At 45.1% G+C, this 20,568-nt stretch overlaps 1 protein-coding gene across 1 annotated transcript in view; it reads right to left on the reverse strand.

The window, feature by feature from the left end:
- Positions 1-6,564: 6,564 nt before the first annotated feature.
- Positions 6,565-20,568, reverse strand: part of LOC144824087 (uncharacterized) — a 284,754-nt gene continuing 270,750 nt past the window's right edge. Inside the window, exon 2 of the transcript XR_013608893.1 lies at positions 6,565-12,915. The gene's annotated coding sequence lies outside the window, so the exon portion shown is untranslated. The remainder of the gene's footprint in view (positions 12,916-20,568) is intronic.

Genomic DNA, 20,568 nt, shown 5'->3' on the forward strand with positions numbered 1-20,568 from the left:
AACTCCATGCAGCAGAGCATGCGCCAACCTAAACATTTCCACATTTATTAAGCAAATTGTGGCCCAGTTGGAGCTTTGTGACATTTGGAGACAAAACGCAGGGAAAATAAAAGGCTTTACCTTTTATAACCAAAAATATAGGCACCAATCGAGGATTGACTACTTCTTTATAGATAGGTATTTGGTAGATCGTATCCAGAAGGTGGAGCATGTGGGGGTTCACTTGTCAGACCACTCAGCTGTGGTCCTACATTTGAAGTCACAAGAGAGAATCACGCAATCCAGATGGACCCTAGACCGTACAATCCTGCAAGAAGAAGAAGTCATGGCAGCACTATCTAGAGAGACAGAAGAGTTTTTCCATCTTAATCAGGGGTCAGCTACGCATGGAATCATTTAGGACGCGTATAAAGCCTTTCTGAGGGGTAGATTGGGGCTTTGGCAGCTGAAAAAAGACATAGTTATTACAAAGAAGTGTTAACTCTGGAGGAACAGGTTCTGGCCCTCGAGAGAGATCTGATTGATCCCATGATAGACGAGGAAGCCCGGGAAAGTCTGTTTAAAAAAGTACAGGAAGTGAAAGCCAAGTTGGCAGCAACTATACAAGAAAGGGTAAGAAAGAGTTGGGATGCCAATAGATTGGCTCATTTTGAATATAGCGAAGGCTGTAGCAAGCTGCTGGCCTGGAAGGTCAAAAAGGAGCAGGTGAGAAGCAGGATAGACCAGGTTAAATGTGAGAAAACTGGCACTTTTTTCAGTGATAACAGGGTGATTGAGTATGCTTTTCATAGCTATTATAGCGGGGTATATCAAGAAAATCTAAAACCCACCAAAGCTGAGGTTGAAGTTTGGTTGGGACAGGGCCCAAATAGTACCCTTTCAGTAGAGAAGAGCAGGCAGTTGAATCGGGAGATTGGGCTAGGGGAAGTAGATACTGTACTAAGACAAGGTAAGAAAGGAAAAGCCCCCCGGCCATGACGGTTTACCTCTTGAGATATATAAAGTACTGTCCAGTGTATTAAAACCTATCCTGGCAGAATTATTTAATGAGTTATTTTTGAAGGGGGCTAATTTGCCAGCCTCTTGGGATGAGGCAATCATCTCCCTAATTTTGAAGCCAGGTAAAAGCCAAAAAAACTGTGATTCGTATCGGCCAATATCTGTGCTGAATTGTGATTATAAGATCTTTGCAAAGATTTTGGCCGACAGGTTGAATGGATCAATGGTAGAGCTGATCCATTCAGACCAAAAAGGGTTTATTCGGGGCAGGTCCCTGAAAGAGCTGATGTTCTCGTTGATAGGTTCGATTGACCTGGCTTCTGCCTGCGAGCTTACACTTGCGGTAATAGCTCTTGACGCTACGAAAGCCTTTGACCGGGTAAATTGGGATTTTTTGCGGAGTGTGGAGGAATCTGTAAATCTTGGGCAACATTTTTGCAGATCACTGGAGGCTATCTATAGGACCCCAAGAGCTAGAGTGCTAGTCAATGGCTCCCTGACGGATCCGGTCTTTATTAGCAGGGGAACGAGACAGGGGTGCCCCCTATTGCCACTCCTATTCTATTTATATATTGAGCCCCTTGCCAGGAAAATTAGGGAGGACTTGGAGATTGTACCTTTTCAGCATGAGGGATGGTGCAAGAAATTGGGCCTCTATGCTGACGATATTCTCATTTTCTCAAACAACCTACAGAATACTCTAAGCCGCATTACAGCACTAATAACAGACTTTGGAAAAATCTCATGTTATGAAATAAATGAGAATAAGACGGAGGTCATAACTTGGAACTTGGAAGTGGGGGAAGCACCCAATGTGGAGGCAATGAGGTACGTGGGAGTTGTGATTCCACAAGACATTTCAAAATTAACTAAAGTGAATCTGGAGAAGGCTATGAAAGAGATCATTGGGCTCTTAAAAATTTGGGCACACCTCCAGCTTACCTTACTAGGCCGGGCAAACCTGGTAAAAATGATGATCCTCCCAAAATTAACTTTCTAGTTTGACACCATTACTCCCGTTTGACAAAGAAGCGCTTAAAAAAACTGCAAGGTCAAATAGGTAGCTTTATTTGGTCAAGCAAGGGGCCTAGAATAGCCTGGAAGAAATTGAGGAGGTATGTGGAGAAAGGGGGCATTGCATTACCAGATCTGCTATTTTATTCATGGGCCTTTCTATTAAAAATGGGAAAATGCTGCTTAATACACTGACAAATTGAGATATTGAGAGACTGCTGGGAGTAATGGCAAGGCAGAAGCCAGCGGGTAGTGTCGGCTTTATGTTTAAATATGCGGACCCTAAATATTTTAAGAAAGTCAGGGTAAAGATTTTGAGAGGCCTGGCTGAGACCTGGTATAGGGTCAGAAAAGCCTTAAAAATACCATATTTCAGTCAAATGGCCCCTATATGGGACTCACCTGGCTCACCGGTCTAGACAAAAGATGTACTAGCTTGACCTCTGAGAGAGGCTGGCCTAATGAGATGGAACCATATCATACAGGATGGCCTCTTAATAAGCTGGGAATCGTGTAACCAGCTTTTGGAACAACAAATGTCCAGATTCAAATACATGCAAATACATAGTTGGTTTCAGGATCCTGGTATAGTGATAGGTAGTTCAAACAAACAGGAGGAAAGACTTCTGAATGAGACTGTACTAAAAAAGGAGCTTGCAACAAGATATTGGCTGTTGGTGGAATTGGAAGATGGGGCCTTCACACTACCAACCAAACTGTGGGGAAGATGCTGACCGGAGTCTTCGCTGGAAAATAAGTGGCAAGTATCAATGGCTATGTTATTTAAAACAGTAAAACCAGCATACATAAGAAGAAACCACCTTTTCTCCATTCATAGAGCCTATTGGACGCCCCAGAGGTTGTCAAAGTTCGGGAGCAGAGGAGATGTGGTTTGTCCTAGGTGTGGCAGTCCAAGAGTGGGCAACGTACATATGTTTGTGGAGTGTCGAGAGATTCAGCCTTTCTGGTACGATGTGAGTAGAGTTCTGTGTACTGTGCTACACATGGACATTAAGGTAAGCATCTTGTTGGTAATTTTCGGATGTGTAGACTCCTCTGGAATTATAACTGGTAACAAAGCAAGGCTGCTTTTTTACTCTATTCTGCTGGCACGCAAGAGAAATTTGTGAACAATGCTTAGCTTCATCCCCTCCAAAGCTATTTGATTGGTTAATTTCTATCAAGCATGTTGCTAGTCTGGATATGAAGGCTTTCAAAAAGCATGATTTTTGGTCTCCCTTATTAGAGTGGTGTGAGCAATAAACAAGCTATGAAGTCCGCTGATTACGCCTTTCTGCCTCGCCTGGTCATCGAGTCCCCCCCCTGCCTCCCATTTTGCGTTACGGCGCATGAGAGAGAGAAGGGGAGAGGCAATAAGGGAACATAGGATGGAAGATTGGGCTTCAAATAAACAAGGGCGCAAAAGGATGAAACCGGTATCCTTCCTTTCCTATTCTTTGTCTCCTTGTTTCCAGCACAAAAGGGCACAATACTCTTTTGTAGAGGCAAATGAGGACAAAAAAATAAAGACTAACCAATAAATGTCTCCAGCTGCATCTAGCCTTAGGCAGTCCTTGACAATGTCTCTATTTAAAACAGCAGCTGGCTTTGCCCTGATATAGTGCCATAATAACAAAGGCGATAATGTGGGACGGGCTTCTACATATGGCACACCAGGATTCTGGTGGCAAGTAGAAGAGGGACAACTTTCCAGGCCAGCTAACATTCTTTTGAGACATCGGTTTTCCACCATCTGTAATACACAAACATTTACATAACCCCAAATCCCTGCTCAATAGCAGGCAACTGCCACACATTTTTTCTATATAGATTTATATCATCGCTTTCCTCGGTTTACGACCCAACCTTGCTCCAAAAAACTAATATGACTGAAATTGATCTCACAAAATGTAAACTTCTAATAGTGCTCACATGGCACCAATTATTCCAGCAATCACAAGCGGGCCTAAGCAAGGAAAGGTGTAGCAAGGGTGGGTGGAATGTTTTGTTCTGTGTGGAATTGGTAGACTTTTGGTCACTCACAAGTACTCTTTAACGCAGAGTTCCTGCCAAATTCCGCCAATCACTTTATGGTGGAATTATTGTCCTGCAATCCTGCAGAAAATGCAAGTTAGCGATCAGAAGCAAGATTTGGTGCCCACCAGTATGATTTTCCAATGGGGGCCTTCGTGGGTAGGCATGAGCGCCGCAGTCAGAGGACATACACTTCAGTAGGTTTGTTGCCACCAGAATGGATTTTCTATTCGAGAGGCAGCAAAATCAACTTGAATGGCCACACGCTCTTACACAATGCATGGTGTTGTTTATACTGACTTTGCAGCACTGCTCGCACTATGGGCGCTAAATTGTAGTGTGCCTGCTGGTGGAAATCCATGGAATCTCACAGAATTTTAATGTAACTCCGCGAAATTCCATGGATTGAATCTCTCTGAGGTCCTCCCACCCCATGGCAGAATGACTTAGTAAATGAGAAAAAGATCTCTTATTGGCTGGACCCAAAATCATCATGTATGTTTTAGTGCAAATAACACTTAGGCCTATATTGTCATAAGAATCACAAAATTATCTAAAAGACATTGCAAACAAATCCCCGTTCATGCCATCAGGACTGCATATGTTTCATAAAGCAGAATGGGCAAGGGGCGCAAGCCTATCGGCATAAAATCTCTGGCTTTTGCAATAGAAAATTCTCAATGCTGTTCATGTATAACGTGAAGGGAACGGGGGCTAAAACACAGCCATGCTTTACTCCTCTAGGTATCTTAAATTGTTCAGTGCATTCCCTATTCGTTCCATACTGAGCTCTTGCAGTGGTATCTGAATACAGCTGTCTCAAAAGTGTTGTCGTAGTCTCATTAACCCCCTCATAACTGCCCATAGTTTATTTAGCATGGATTACATGCTCCAAAGCACACGTAAGTTCCATGAAGGCCAGATATATAGAACCGCTTTTAGCCATTAGGTATTTAATAATTAAAAGCTTGAGATTTAAACAGTCCGTACTGCTAATACCTTTCCTGAAGCCACATTGCAGATTATATTATGCTCTGCTATCCAATTTTTCAAACGTGACAACACCATTCTCCCCACAGTCTTTAAGGTTGAATACAATAATGAAATAGGTGTTTACCAGCTGGGTTCTGGGGTAGCCCCCTTTTTAAAGAAAGGAACTATAGCTAATTGGTTCCTTTGCTGACAACAGCATTCATGACACTGGCCACAAATGGGACTAATAGGTCTGTGTTTTCTACAAACGTATCTCGTGATAACTCGTCTGGGCCTGGAGCTTTCCCTTTTCTACTGCTTTTGAAGCTTTTTAAATCAGATAATAATGCGAGTACAAAAACAGGCACATTTTAAACTTTTTTTTGTTTATTAATACAATGTTCTCAACATTGACAATGATCAAATATTTAAAAAAATAGAATTGCAGTCTACTCAGAACAGGGTAGGGACAGTGTTTTGGAGCAGATTTACAATCCTAGCTTGATTTTAAATCAGCTTTCAACACAGTGGATCAAGGCAGGCTTTTGAGTAAACTGGCAAACCTAAATATCCCAAATAGTCAGCTAAAGGCTCTGGAAACATTGCACACAGTCACCTGGGTCAGGATTAAGTTAGGGGACATCTCCCTCCTATCATTGAAAATCACACCGACTCAAGGTTTGAAAGAGGTATGTGTCTTGGAGTCGGCCCCAACATTGTTTAACCTGTTGCTCTCAGACTTCACACCCTCACTAAATGAAGAGAACTCTCACTCGCCTAAACTGGGGGGGCCTCCAGTTATTGAACCTGCTGTACGCAATGATTTAGTCCTAGCAAGTAAAAATAAGATTGGTCTACAGTGCCTGCTGAAGAAAACTCTCGCTTACTCTGAAAAAACGGATTGGCCATCAATAGGAAAAAATCAAAAGCACTAACAACACAAGGAACAATATCAGAGGGGCATATCTGGCATCTGGGGGAAGAAATAATTAAACAGTTAAAAGCTTCAAGCACCTCGGAGTTTACTTCAATGATAACTGAAGTTTCAGAGACCAACTGGAAGAAATCAAGAAGAAGGGCAACGCGTTGTCCCTTGGCGTTAGGTACGTTTATGACAAGCTATATGGGCCCATGCTTACCCCTATTCTGGAGGTAACACATGTTTCCCATCCTGATATACAGGAGTGAGGTGCTCAGTGGCAACAATATTGCCACTTTGGACAGAATGGTCCTCAAAATATTCAGGTTAACATTTTAACTACCTCTGAATACATCACCTGCACAAATAAGGCTAGAATTTGGTATTTCCGGATGTACGTTGTTACAACACATGCTTTTACCACGCATGCTCTTACAACGCAAGTTTTACAACGCAAGCCTTTACAACGCATTGCTTTGGGGGGTGCAGGATAGTGAATAGTTTAATTTAATATTCCAACTCCAGTCCCCGTGGATAGTAGGGAAGGTGTTGGATAGTAAATTAAAACTATTCCCTATCCTAGAGCGCCCCCCAGTGCAATGCGTTGTAATGGTTTTCATTGTAAAACCTGCGTTATAAAGGCACTGCGTGGTAAAAGTTGCGTGGTAAAGGATGTTTCCCGGTATTTCCATACAGTCAATGGCTCGGAAGGCAGCCTTTGTGCTCTGCTGCCACAGGTTTAGGATGGCTCCAGAAGGTACCCAGAGAACCACATTGGGCAAGAACTGGAACTTAGGCTTAGCTCCCCTGCACAAGTCTATCTAAACCAGGCTCTGATTTCACTCGGGACTTACTTTCAAAAGACTAATCAAATACAGTCTATAGTTTGCATCAATGCTTGAGGATAAAGATAAACTGTCTAAACGCAGGCATGGGTGGATGACACGCCAATAATACACCAGGTCTGAAACCACAGGGCTACCTAGAGGAAACATATGGTAACCTGGTCAAGGTGCAATTTCTGAAGTATAGGCTAGGCCTTTTGCCACTATTAAAGCATCTACCTCCATGGAAAAGAAGGCCCGGGCAAGATGCAAGAACCAGAGAAAATCATCCATTTCCATTGTCTGTGCTGTGCCGGTATGAGAGACCTCAGTGAGCTCTTGAGTAGGAAGTGGAGAAATCAGGGTATAAGGTTATGCAGGGGGTGGTACTGGCCTGCTTTGACCCTATGGACATCAGTCTGAACTGTGCGAAGATTTGAAGAGAGTGTGAGCAAGGAGTCTGCAACTGCGGTGAAGTGGGAGCCACTCGAGAGGCCCAAATTGCACAACCCTCGAAGGAGAGAATTACAGCATCTGAATTTTTAACTGTACCATCTAGATTACCATGACGACCACTTTACTGGGTTACTCACGTTTTTTAAATCTGCAGCAACTAACAATTGTTTTAACCTTTAGAAAAGTGAATTTTTTGTACTGAAATCCTGCATTTTAACTCGTCACTCCCTATTATTGCCTGTATTGGTGAGGATCCTACTTTTAAATTCTCTTAAGGAAAAAAGCAGTATAAATAATTTTCAATCGGGTCAATTGACTCAACAGCTATGAAATGGATTGCGTATTGTGTTTTAATTGATATTTTATTACACAATACATTGCAAAGGTTTTTATTAATCATGCAATAAAGGTTTACTTACTTACTAACTCCACCATCTGTTACCTTAGGGAAGGTGATGACATGCAATGTTTTCTACAACATAGAAAACAGAAACAAATCTTAGAAAGCGGAACAAAATTGTACAAACAAAAAAGGGACTCTAGGCTAGTGTTTGCCCTCCCTCAATTTTCCAACAGGTACGAAAGATGGGAGCCTGAAAGAGGATGCAACTGCAGTCCGGTGGTGGTCAATGACATTACCATGTCAGCAAATGAACGGCACATATCAGCAAATGCAAGGGAGATTCAAGAGGAAATACTGGGACCTGCGACGTCATGCAATAGGACCAGGGAGAGCGAAGGAGTGACGACCATGGAGGAAGAGCGACGAAAGAAGAAGACGGAGAGGACAAGGCAGTGAGAAGCCTGAGGTGTATCGAGGATTTGGTGGAGACATTGGAAGAACAGTACCTGGACCCCAAACTAAAAGCCCAACCATCCAGGGGAGCAGGTAGATGCTGCAGCACCAGGACAAATCCCTTGGGCTGGAGCAACCGCTTTGAAGAGGTGGTGGGGGGAGATTTGAGGCACAAAGGAAAAGATTGGAATGGTGACATAATGTGTGAATGTGTGAGACTATAAGAGTGTGAGTCTATAAAAGTACACAAGATACCAGGAAGCGCACAAGTGTGTACACAGGAACTAAGGAGGAACTAAGGAGCACTCAGAATTGGATGAAGCGATTCCTTACCTACAACGTACACACGTGTGTGTAGTGGAAAACAGCCATAGTTTACTGCCATTGTGCGTAATGATACATTGCCTATAATTTGTTTTGAGGGCTGCTGTATGCCTGCTGTTCCTGAGAGGATGACCAGGAGATGAGGCAAAGGAAACAGCACCTCTGGTTGAACTGGCTTGTGTTTATCATTGTTCTCCTGAATTCAGGACACACAGTTTCAAACACCTTTTTTATTGTCCTAATCCACTGTCTTATACTCACGTAACCCAAGGGGAGTCCAGGGCTCCACCTTCCCCAAAACCAATAAAGAAGCTTCTTATGTGAGCTGGGATGGGACACCCAATTAAGCCCCAATGTTGTAATTGTGCTGAGTGGGGCCATAGAGCCTACAATTGTCCCCAGAGACTAAGCCCTGGTGGTATGAAGGTAGGGTCCACATGAGAAAGGATTTCCATGTCAGGAGGAAGTCATCCAGCCTATAAGAAGGACTTTCATTCAAATGGGAAACCCACAAGTGCCTTTTTATATATTGGGTGTCAACACACAGTAATCAATGTAAAACTGGTACCCCCTTCCCAAATCAAACCCACGGAATATACCAAAATCCCATCTATACAAAGAGACAAGAAAACATATACCCTTGCAAAGGTTTAGCTTGCAATGGATGGAGACACCCAGCTATGGCCCTTGGTTTCCCCTCTGACCCTTTGACCGTCATCTACCCAGCCGATCATTGAGCACAGTTCCTCCTTGTCTCTCCGCTATTACTCCTTCCTCCTACGAATCCTTGAAAGATTGTTCATGTGTACTGTACCTTACTATGCTTTTGTATGTGATGTAACTTCTAACGCAACAATCCTAATTGTAAAGCGCTCTGGTACCCTCTTGGGTCAAGTTTGCGCTACATAAAACTTTATAAATAAATATCTGATAATACCCTGTTAGTCCAGGATTTACCTCACTTTGAGCACCGCCTCACTCACCTGACATCCTCACCAAAAATGGCCCAAGGACGCCCACTTAAGAGACACAGACCTATTTCCCCCAGCATGAAAGAAATAAAAAACCCGAAACACGAAGTGAAAATACCAGGAGGTAAATAGAACTGTAACTCAACCACATGCTGCTTGTATCCTTTTGTCCTCAGAAGGGTCCCTGAGTCCATCCCAGAGCTTCCGAACTACCCACGAAGATGACAGTTAATTGATCCACTCAGAGGAACAGGTGGTCGAAGACAGCCTAAAACAGTAAGGCCCTTCTTTTTCTATTAAGCAGGGTCTCTTGTATAGAGTGACACATTTTAATGACTGAACCAGGGTGAAATTGCTTATGCCTCTAACTTACTGAGACCAAGTGTTGCATCTTGCACACTGCGAAGTGAGTGGGGGTCACTAGAGACAGGAACATACCCTGAAATGCCTTCTGGAATGATTCTTCTGGCCTGAGCTATACAAAGAAGTAGCCCGCTTTTGTGCAACATGCCACAGGTGTCAGTTGATAAATCCCCAAGGCGTTCCAAGGGCTCCTTTATGCCCCATCCCAATCATAGATGTTCCCTCCCAGCGGGTGGGGGTGAACTTGCTGGGGCCCCTAATACCCAGTGCTTGAGGGCACGGGTAAGTACTGGATCTGGTGGATTCTGGAGCACAATATCCTGAACCATCCCCTTAACTAGCACGACCGCGACCTCCGTAGCACAGGGCATTGCTTCTTTAATCTTTTGCGTCGGGTTCTCCTTGGAGTTGAGAAGCGACCAATAGAATCCTTTCGTGTCCCAATTGATTGGCTCAAATATGCGGCCTGCTGGCCATCCAAGTTCACACGGTGGTCTATAACCCCCAAACAGATGAGTTGGTGGAGTGGTACAACCGCACCATCAAAACCATGCTAAAAAATGATAGACAACACTGGCAGAGACTGGGATAGAAAACTACACTTGATATTATTTGCTATACGAACACACCATCAAAAATCGACAGGATTTACCCCCTTCAACCTCCTGATTGGCATGAAGCCACACTCTCTCTTAGACATGGCTGGTGAACAATGGACTAAAGAAGAGAATGAGGAAAACCCCCGTTAGCATACATCACTACCCAAAAAGAAACCCATAATATATTATGGGAAGAAGTACATGAAATCTCAAACGGGCTCAAACACAACAAAAATGAGTATTTCATCAGGGTACACACTTGACAGAGCTCCAGGTAGAAGACAAAGTCCTGATCATGCTACCTACATCTGAGAAAAAAGCTACTTGCCACTTGGCAAGGACCCTACATGGTGTTAGATAAAGTGACCCCCTGTGACGCATAGAGTAACTTATCCCACTTAAAGGGAAGCGAGGACAAATCTATCAGGGAAACCTGATAAAGTTATGGTAAGACTCCCAAACCTCCACAACAGTAGGAGATGTCAATATCCTCTCCATGCAGGTCCAGTCTGCTCCTTCACCAAAGCAAACACAACAAGATGATGGACGGAGTTCTGAAACTGGGGTGGCATGGTGAGCAAAAGAATCCAGATCTTTTGACTGTGGGGAATATCTGATTGGTTGTGCATTTCATCCATCATTTGTGTGTCTTTTACTTTCTCGACCTAAGTGCGCCAGGTATGCCCAGGCTCTCTGTGCCACTGGATACAAGCTAGCCTTGCTGATGAAGGGTGATACCCCAAAACCGGTCCAGGGATCCTTGTTTCTGGTCCGAGGAGGACCTGACTTTGCAGCTCAGGCTGGACTGTTCCCATGAGGAGCAGGGTCAAGACTGATTTGCACACGGCTGGGTCTAAACTGAGGTGGCATGCTGAGCAAAAAAACATTGGATTTAACCCAGAGTGATGACAGCGGAGGAAGAGTGATACTGGAAAGAAGATGGAGAGGAAGGGGCAGCCAGGAGTCTGAAAACCACTGAGGATCTAGCAGAGACATTGGAAGAATGGTACCTGGACCCCACCCTTAATCTCAGGCGTCTATGGGTGCAGGTGGATGCTTATGTACCAACTGCTGCAATCCAGGGGGTTTGCAGCCACAGGCAAGTCCCATGGGCTGGGGCAACCACTTTAAGGAGGAGGTGGGAGGGCGTTTGAGGCACAAAATAGTGGGTTGGGATGGTGGCATGTCATGTGAATGTTTTGGCACTAGAGTGACTAAAGATGTACACACAATACGGGGAAGTGGAAGTGTATGTGTGTGAGCATGGGAACTAAGGAGCACTCAGGATTGCACGAAGAGATTATTTCCCTTCAACATACACATGCGGTGATAAGGGCCAAGTGGAAAAGAACCATGGTTTATTGCCAACTTAAATTAATGACCAAAAATATCCTTGCTTTGTCAGGACTACCTGATCCTTGCAAGGTCATACTTTAGAGGGACCTAAAGTCATCTAGCCATAAGAAGAGAAAAGCATTGAAAGTAAGGTAAAAAAATTAAAAGTAAGAAATAAACACATACATTCACAAATGCATAAAAAAGTGGAAAATTATTTTCAAATCGCTTTCTAACTTTAGGTAAACTACAAAGAAACAGACCACAGCAGAATTGAAAATCTCTTAAAATATTGGAGTACCATACCAATCCCCAAGATACAAGAACAAGGAACAAATAAACAGGTACATTTATGTTCATAAAGTAAAAATGAAAAATAATGGGTACATTCTCTTTTGAACACAGGAAACTAACATACATTATATTTCTACAGTTTCAAAGTGCCAATGAACTTTGTTTTTTTATTTCTGTACAGGACTTTTGTTGGGTAAGGATAATCATACAGCCACTTTCATAAAGGTTCAAGGGTTTTATTAGTGTTTTAGGGTGTTCTTGCAATTACTCTTGGGTTGCTCAACTTGAGATGATAATACCCGGTATTCCTCTCCCTCTCATTCTAATCTTCGGTCTCTATCTGTGGCTCTCTCTTCATTTCTGTTCTGGGAAACCAGAAGGATTGAGTTCCCTCAGAGTAAAACACATGTATATAATCAATAGCTGACCTAAATTCTCCAATGTGCAACCACCACCTAATGTGTTAGCGATACTCTTTCTCTTTTAGTGTTCTCCTTCCAACACATTATCTTGATTAGATCCCTGTGAGCTGTTCCCCTTATGCCATCACTTCCACAACTGGAAGAACTGGAAGACCAGCACTTGCCTGTGGCCACGACCATCCTGCAGGGCTGTGGTGGTGGAACCTGGGCATCCTCCTTCACATCCTGGTCCTAGGGTATGAACGTGGTTAGTTGAAGCTCCAGGGTTCCACCGCTGCTCCCGCCACTGCTCTGGCTCTGCTAAAACTGCTGTAACTGCTTTCGGTGCTTTGTGCAGCTGCCACCACCTCATGTGCAGATTTGACATCTCTTTCCGATGTTGCCATCCTTATATGTGTTTCAGTGTTGTTGTCTCCATTCGCCACTTCTCTGACCTCGCTCTCTGTATCACCGCTTGCACTCTCTGTCCAATCTTCTCAAATTTTTTCCTCCTCTCAGTCAGCTCTTTTTCTCGTCGGTGCTGTGCTTCATCCTTCCATCATCAGTCATACGCATAACATTTTTTTCCATTTCTTTTGCAGATCACTTAACATCTGAAAATGCAAGACAAGCAAGTTATACATAAAAATGTGATATTAGACTTTTCAAATAAGGTGGCAATATTCATTGTATGGAGAGAATAACTAAGCCAAGGAGCCAATGGAAGTGTACTGAATATCTTTCTCATTGCAAATTCAGAGCGGTTACTCTTGCTGACACATGGAAAGAACCGCAGAGCATTGCCACTCTTCGTCTGCAATGGAGATTGAAGTAAATACAAACAATTTGACATTGAAAAACATCTTTCATTTCATTCTTGTAATTGTCTTCTTTCTTCAACTCATAGTGATATTTATTGTAATCTATCACTGAAAATGTAAATGTGGGATACTTGTAAAGCGCACTGTTACTCTACCCGAGTGTCCTGGCGCTGTAGACCGCTGGGTAACCCATCCTGGTTTTCCCTGTGAGATGGTCCCTTTCTGGGTATCTCCAGGGTGAAACCAGGCATCCCCGGCGTCTGTGGGGGGCCGTTGTAGAGATGAGGCAAGCTTAATGACCAGAGTTACCGAGTGTGTTCCCTGGTTAGAGTAGGCACTGAGGCGAGAATTATCGAGTCCGTTGACCCTGGTCCAAGACCCTGCCGCGTCGGGAATTGAACCCTGGTCCCGGGCCGTTCTCTGCTTACAGGTCTGCCGCCTCTAACCACTGAGCCACACCTCTCCACTGTATATTATATATTCGGCGTTTCCGAAATTAAGGGCAACCTTGTGTAAGTATATATATATATATATATATATATATATATATATATATATATATATATATATATATATATATATATATATATATATATATATATATATATATATATATATATATATATATATATACTTACACAAGGTTGCCCTTAATTTCGGAAACGCCAACACAGTTTGAAGAATAACCTCGCTTTATTGTGGGCTGCAGACACATTACTCCTCCGTCACAAAACGCCAAACGTTTCGGGCTACACGCCCTTGTTCACTGGCTCAGCACACGAACTGCCACAGCTGTGCTGAATTTATGCCTCATATCCAGCCCAATTGCATTGTGGGTAAGGCAATTCCTGCATAATCCATAGTGGTAGCTGTAGTCAATACGTGCACATTGAAATTCTTTCCCCAAGTGGGTTAACGGAGGAAAACAATGTCCCGCAATAGTTTTTACCCACAATAACGGACTTCAAACTCCACTGGCCTCCAGGTTTGAAAGCCGTGGTCCGCAAAGCAGAGCGGAGGGGCATTCCAACGACGAAGGCTCGCCGTTAATTCAATGCTTACACAAGGTTGCCCTTAATTTCGGAAACGCCAACACAGTTTGAAGAATAACCTCGCTTTATTGTGGGCTGCAGACACATTACTCCTCCGTCAGAAAACGCCAAACGTTTCGGGCTACACGCCCTTGTTCACTGGCTCATATATATTCACTGAAAAAACCATAGGTTATAGACCATATATAGTTAGGAATTAGCATTTACAAAACCTTGAAAATTCACTGAAAAAACCATAGGTTATAGACCATATATAGTTAGGAATTAGCATTTACAAAACCTTATTTTACTCACACAAAACCATTGAAATTCCATATATAGTTAGTTGAACTCAACTTTGTTATTGCAACTTTGTTAATCCAACCAGACTGTTGTTGTTGCCGCCGCAAGAGCTCTTACCTTCGCCTTTGCTCTCACCGGCCTCCCTGTGTCCCAGGTGGGATTGACCGCCCTCCCGCAAAGCTACAACTTGCAGCACCCGCTTCGCGGGCGCTGCTGCGCGGTGAGTGGCGTGGGGTTGAGGCTGGGGGAGTACTCGTGTTGTTGGGCCTGTCCCAGGAGGAGGGAGCACTGAGAAAACATCGAGGGAGCGCGCCGCAGGGACTCGTAAGACCAGGAGTCCCTGCGCTGCACAGGTGTGCACGGGCGCGCCCCCAGGAAGACACGCCCCCTGCTTGTCCAGGCCACTAAAGCGGGAAACTGTGCAGCCTTTAGCGGGATCCTTTAATCCAACCAGACTGTTGTTGTTGCCGCCGCAAGAGCTCTTACCTTCGCCTTTGCTCTCACCGGCCTCCCTGTGTCCCAGGTGGGATTGACCGCCCTCCCGCAAAGCTACAACTTGCAGCACCCGCTTCGCGGGCGCTGCTGCGCGGTGAGTGGCGTGGGGTTGAGGCTGGGGGAGTACTCGCGTTGTTGGGCCTGTCCCAGGAGGAGGGAGCACTGAGAAAACATCGAGGGAGCGCGCCGCAGGGACTCGTAAGACCAGGAGTCCCTGCGCTGCACAGGTGTGCACGGGCGCGCCCCCAGGAAGACACGCCCCCTGCTTGTCCAGGCCACTAAAGCGGGAAACTGTGCAGCCTTTAGCGGGATCCTTTAATCCAACCAGACTGTTGTTGTTGCCGCCGCAAGAGCTCTTACCTTCGCCTTTGCTCTCACCGGCCTCCCTGTGTCCCAGGTGGGATTGACCGCCCTCCCGCAAAGCTACAACTTGCAGCACCCGCTTCGCGGGCGCTGCTGCGCGGTGAGTGGCGTGGGGTTGAGGCTGGGGGAGTACTCGCGTTGTTGGGCCTGTCCCAGGAGGAGGGAGCACTGAGAAAACATCGAGGGAGCGCGCCGCAGGGACTCGTAAGACCAGGAGTCCCTGCGCTGCACAGGTGTGCACGGGCGCGCCCCCAGGAAGACACGCCCCCTGCTTGTCCAGGCCACTAAAGCGGGAAACTGTGCAGCCTTTAGCGGGATCCTTTAATCCAACCAGACTGTTGTTGTTGCCGCCGCAAGAGCTCTTACCTTCGCCTTTGCTCTCACCGGCCTCCCTGTGTCCCAGGTGGGATTGACCGCCCTCCCGCAAAGCTACAACTTGCAGCACCCGCTTCGCGGGCGCTGCTGCGCGGTGAGTGGCGTGGGGTTGAGGCTGGGGGAGTACTCGCGTTGTTGGACCTGTCCCAGGAGGAGGGAGCACTGAGAAAACATCGAGGGAGCGCGCCGCAGGGACTCGTAAGACCAGGAGTCCCTGCGCTGCACAGGTGTGCACGGGCGCGCCCCCAGGAAGACACGCCCCCTGCTTGCAAAACCTCCTTATCTTACACAGTCTACAGCTCAGCGGGACGCGAGCGGGACGCCGAGCTAAGCCCGGGCAAAGGGCGGGCCCTCTGAGGCCCTCAGAGGCACGAGAAGGCCAGGCAAGGCTATCCCTTTGACACCTACCGTTTGGACATTAGGGTACTGTTCCCAGTTCGATATTTGGCATACTAAATTGCATAGATGACATTTTATTGTTATTACGCCGCTGCTGATTGATATTTTCACCACATCGTGTTGTTATCATCTACCGATTTCGTCTGAGTTTAGTTTTGATAGGCCCTTTAGAGTCACAGTCCAGAGTATGGGGAAAAAACTGGTACCTGCCCCTGCTGAGACTTTGAATACTTTAGATTCTTATCTTGTTCAAGTGGTCAGTAGCATCAATAATAAGCGAAGGCAATCTTTGGGCCTAAGCCAATCACCCGTGTTGCCTTCAGAAAGCCCATCTACAAGCGCATTAAGCACAGCAATGTCTGATTCATTGCTAGACAATCCTCCGCTTAACCTAGCTGATTCCAATTCTTTAGATAACTGCCTTGAGGCTGCCGATGACTCTGATCCTCTAACAGATAGAATAGATTTAATAGATTTATCAGACAACGCTATTATTGATTCAAACAGCCAGATAGCCGCCACGGACGAAGACCTACAACCCCCGCAGCCTGAAACACGTGCTGTTAGAGCTTGTAGAAAACTTCCAGCAAAGCGAGGGGGGAAACAACTAGGTAGGAAAAAGCCTGCCACCCCACCTTCTAGACGGGTGGGGAAACATGTAGACATTGAGTCCAAACGCATTATCGATGATGACCTTTTTAATAGGATTCAAGATATGATAGACATCAAAATTAGGACTATAATCAAACCTCTGATCGGGAAAGTGGATAAACTAACTGCTGAAGTTAGGAAGATGGGTGGGGTTCATAGCAAATTGGCTAAGGAGGTAGAGAATCTATCTTCCCTCGTCATAAATTTAACAGCCACGGATGTGGAGGTTACCCCAACCGAAAGCAACTCACAGCCCATCCCACAAGGGCTGTTGCCTTCGCCATCACTACCATCATTAACTGTCCCGGGTCTGAATGTTGAAACTGGAGACTCTCACATCAGTTTAACTGGTGCAACAGCGGTAAGACATCAAGAGGATGCTTCAGTCCAATTCATCGTGGAAGCCTCACCGGTAGTATTGGTGCTGGCAAACGTCCCAGTTCTATCACAAGATAAAATAGAGTCCAATCAGGGTCTAAAAGATAAAGCTTTACATTGGCTCTCAAACAATATGTATATGGCACAAGAAGGGTTCGATAAACTGGCAGGGGATATAGTCTTGACTAGGAGGGTATCTTGGATTGGCAGTAAGCCCAAAAAGTTCAAAGGCGATTGTGTTATTTTAAACTTTGCTAATGCCGAGGTCCTTCCAGACATCCTGAGTAATGTTTTTCCACCCCAACGTCGTAGTGGCTCTATAATTCCACTCACTCTCAAGTTCTTCTATGATGAGATTAAGTCTGCTACCTTACCCAATACCCACAGGTATAATAGACCTACCAATACCAGTAGCTGGGGAGGGGCCACAAGATTGCGACATCCTAATGACTGGCTTCAGCCTATAGCACATCAGGAGTTAGGAAGATCCATTTACCCGTATGAGCAAAACATCAAGTCTGTCCACCCGTATGAGTCAAGAACTAACGGGTGGGGGCCTGGTCCCCTGGGTTATGACCATAGTGTTCGGGGTATTAGGCCCCCACACTGGCAGAGAATTGATCCATTTCTGATCCGTCCAAATACCCCACATTCCATGTGGAATCCAGCCCTAAATGGACAGGGTCAGGTAGCCACTCCATTTGCGTGGGGTTTTGCCACAGGAAATAGGTTTGGCCCTTTATCTGACTTAAATACCTGTGATTGACTTGAAACAGGAGTTGATCAAGAAAGTGAGGGGCTGAACAATCCAAAAACTAGTAGTGGTGGTTTTAGCATTGATGAACATTCTAGCTTTCCAACGCTTAATGTAGCCGCTGAGTCTCAATTATCTACAAATTCTGACCAGCAATTAATTCTATCTGGGACCGTGGCCTGCGCTAAACCGGGTCCCATTGGAGAGGACACACAGAGCCGCGGTCAAGCGGTAACTAGCGAGGTACCTTTACCGCAACATATAGCGGAAGGAGACTCAGAGGGTGGTAATGAGTTAAGGACAATTACTGACTCTTGTAAGATCATAAGCTGGAATGTAGCAGGTTTAAATGCTAAACGCCAGGACCCCGCTTGGCGGAGCTTTGTTTCAAAGCACCATATCATTGCTCTGCAAGAAACCTGGGACACATCCAGTAATATTTGGTGGGATGGGTTCACCAGTTTCACAAGACCCGCAGTCCCTAGTAGAATGGGCAGGGCTAAAGGTGGTTTGGCGTTCTTTTTCGCCTTGGATCTAAAAGGAAGTTACAGGCAGATTATCTCCGATTCTGATAATATCTTAATAGTTGAAAGGGTGATTAACAAAACTAGTAGGACTTTATATGTCAATTTTTATAATTCTGGGAACAGTGACTATGGCGGCTGTAATATTGCCAGTCTGGACAGTATTTTAAACACAGTCTCACAGAATATCGCATTTGCTTCTGAGTTCATTTTATTAGGTGATTTTAATATTCATTTATGTAAATTAGCCTGTAAGGGAAGAGGAGTTAACGAAGTTGATGATGCGGCCCCACAAGGGCCTCACTTCGAACATTCCATAGAGGGACAGGAGCTTGAAGATCTACTTGCAAATTACAATCTATACGAACCCGATTATGGCTTGAGAATGCCAACCTTTACTGGCGTCCACCATGGAACGGTGATAGATTATATTTTTGTCTCTCTTGGTATTCTAAATCGGACCACTGCCTATCGTACAGTTGCAACTCACTACAGTGATCATAACCCAGTACTACTCGAAGTGGCCTGGGGAGCTCAGATGGGTGTATCACCATCATTTGTAAAATCGTCACATCCCCTGAGGACCACTGATCAAGATAGAAGAGTGAAGTGGGCGAATGTGATTCCGGATAACTTTTATGAAAAATGCTTCCCTAAAATTAAAGACCAGGTTGAGCTTTGTCAGAATCCGGACGCTCAAGGGAATCATATTGTAGCAGCTTATGAGGAAATATGTGTCCAGGTCTCTAACGATCTTCTAGCTAAACCCATCCAGGGAGCCCAAGGTCACAAGCGATGGTTCGACTCAGCATGTTCGAAGGCCCATAGAGATTTGTTGGTGGCTTTAAAAATCGTCCCTAGGGTCACAGATGACATCGTGAGGCTAAGGAAAATCTATAAGGCAGCCATAAAGAATCGCAAAGAATCCATTAAACGCGAAACATGGGATAACCTCCTTTCTGCGGCGGTGCTGAAGGACAGTAGGAGATTTTGGGAGATCGTCAAACAGCCCCTATTCTCTGAAGATAGCAATGCACCCATGGACTTCGTGATTACCGATGAAAAATGGCTGTCTTTTTTCAAAAATGTATATGGGGGTGATGATGATGATGAGGGAATTAATAAGGGTCTACTGCCCAATGTGGCTGCACATCCTATCATCTTCAATCCCCAAGAAGTGGAAAAAGCCCTCTTGGCAACAACCAAACATAAGGCACCTGGACCAGATGGAGTCCCCGCTGACTTTTTTATGCACTCACCTAAACTGTGGTCGAAGGTTTTGTCTAACGTGTTTAATGCAGTTAATGGCAATTCAGCTCCCGCCTCATGGGCAATATCCACCATCGTCCCCATTTATAAAAACAAAGGTCAGCGGGATGATCCCGCATTTTATAGGCCCATATCCCTTCTGGACTCAACCATAAAAGTTCTGGGTAGAGTCCTTTTATTTAGATTGAGGGAGAATGTTGAGGGCTGTGGTGGGCTGTCCGAACTGCAATATGGTTTTAGAGAGAGAAAAGGGACCATCGAACAATGTATTAATTTGCATTTACTCATCTCCAAGTACACGGTGGCCAAGGAGGGTTCCGTGTATCTTGCATTTATGGACCTCTCCTCGGCTTTCGACCTCGTTAATAGGTCAAAACTATGGTCGACCCTGTTGGAATTGGGCATTGATGAAGCTCTGGTCATGTTTATGGCCACTTTGCATCAGGAGCTTTTTGCAGCCGTCCGAGTGTCAAACAACGGCAGGTGTACCCCTCTATTTAAATCCTTAAAAGGGGTACGGCAAGGTTGCATTTTGGCCCCCACGCTTTTTACCATCTATATTAACGGCCTGGGGGCACACCTGCGAGGCCAGGACACGGACGTTCCACGTGCAGGAGATGTCCAAATCCCGGCACTCCTGTACGCGGATGACGCCGTGTTGATCGCCCGCACTCGTGTTGGACTCCAGCTTCTCCTGAACGCCTTTGGTTCCTTCATGGAAAATCTGGACCTTAAGGTTAATGTGTCCAAATCACACACGATGGTAATGGGGCGTGAGTGTACTAAAAAAAGACATAAATCATTCTTTTGCAGCAGGGTCTCTGTCTCTAAGGTAACCACATTTCCCTACTTGGGCGTATTGTTTGATCAAAAAGGAACGTGGGGACCACAGATAAGTGCAAAG

The sequence above is a fragment of the Lissotriton helveticus genome, chromosome 3_1 (genome assembly GCF_964261635.1).
Source record: "Lissotriton helveticus chromosome 3_1, aLisHel1.1, whole genome shotgun sequence".
Lineage (NCBI taxonomy): Eukaryota > Metazoa > Chordata > Amphibia > Caudata > Salamandridae > Lissotriton > Lissotriton helveticus.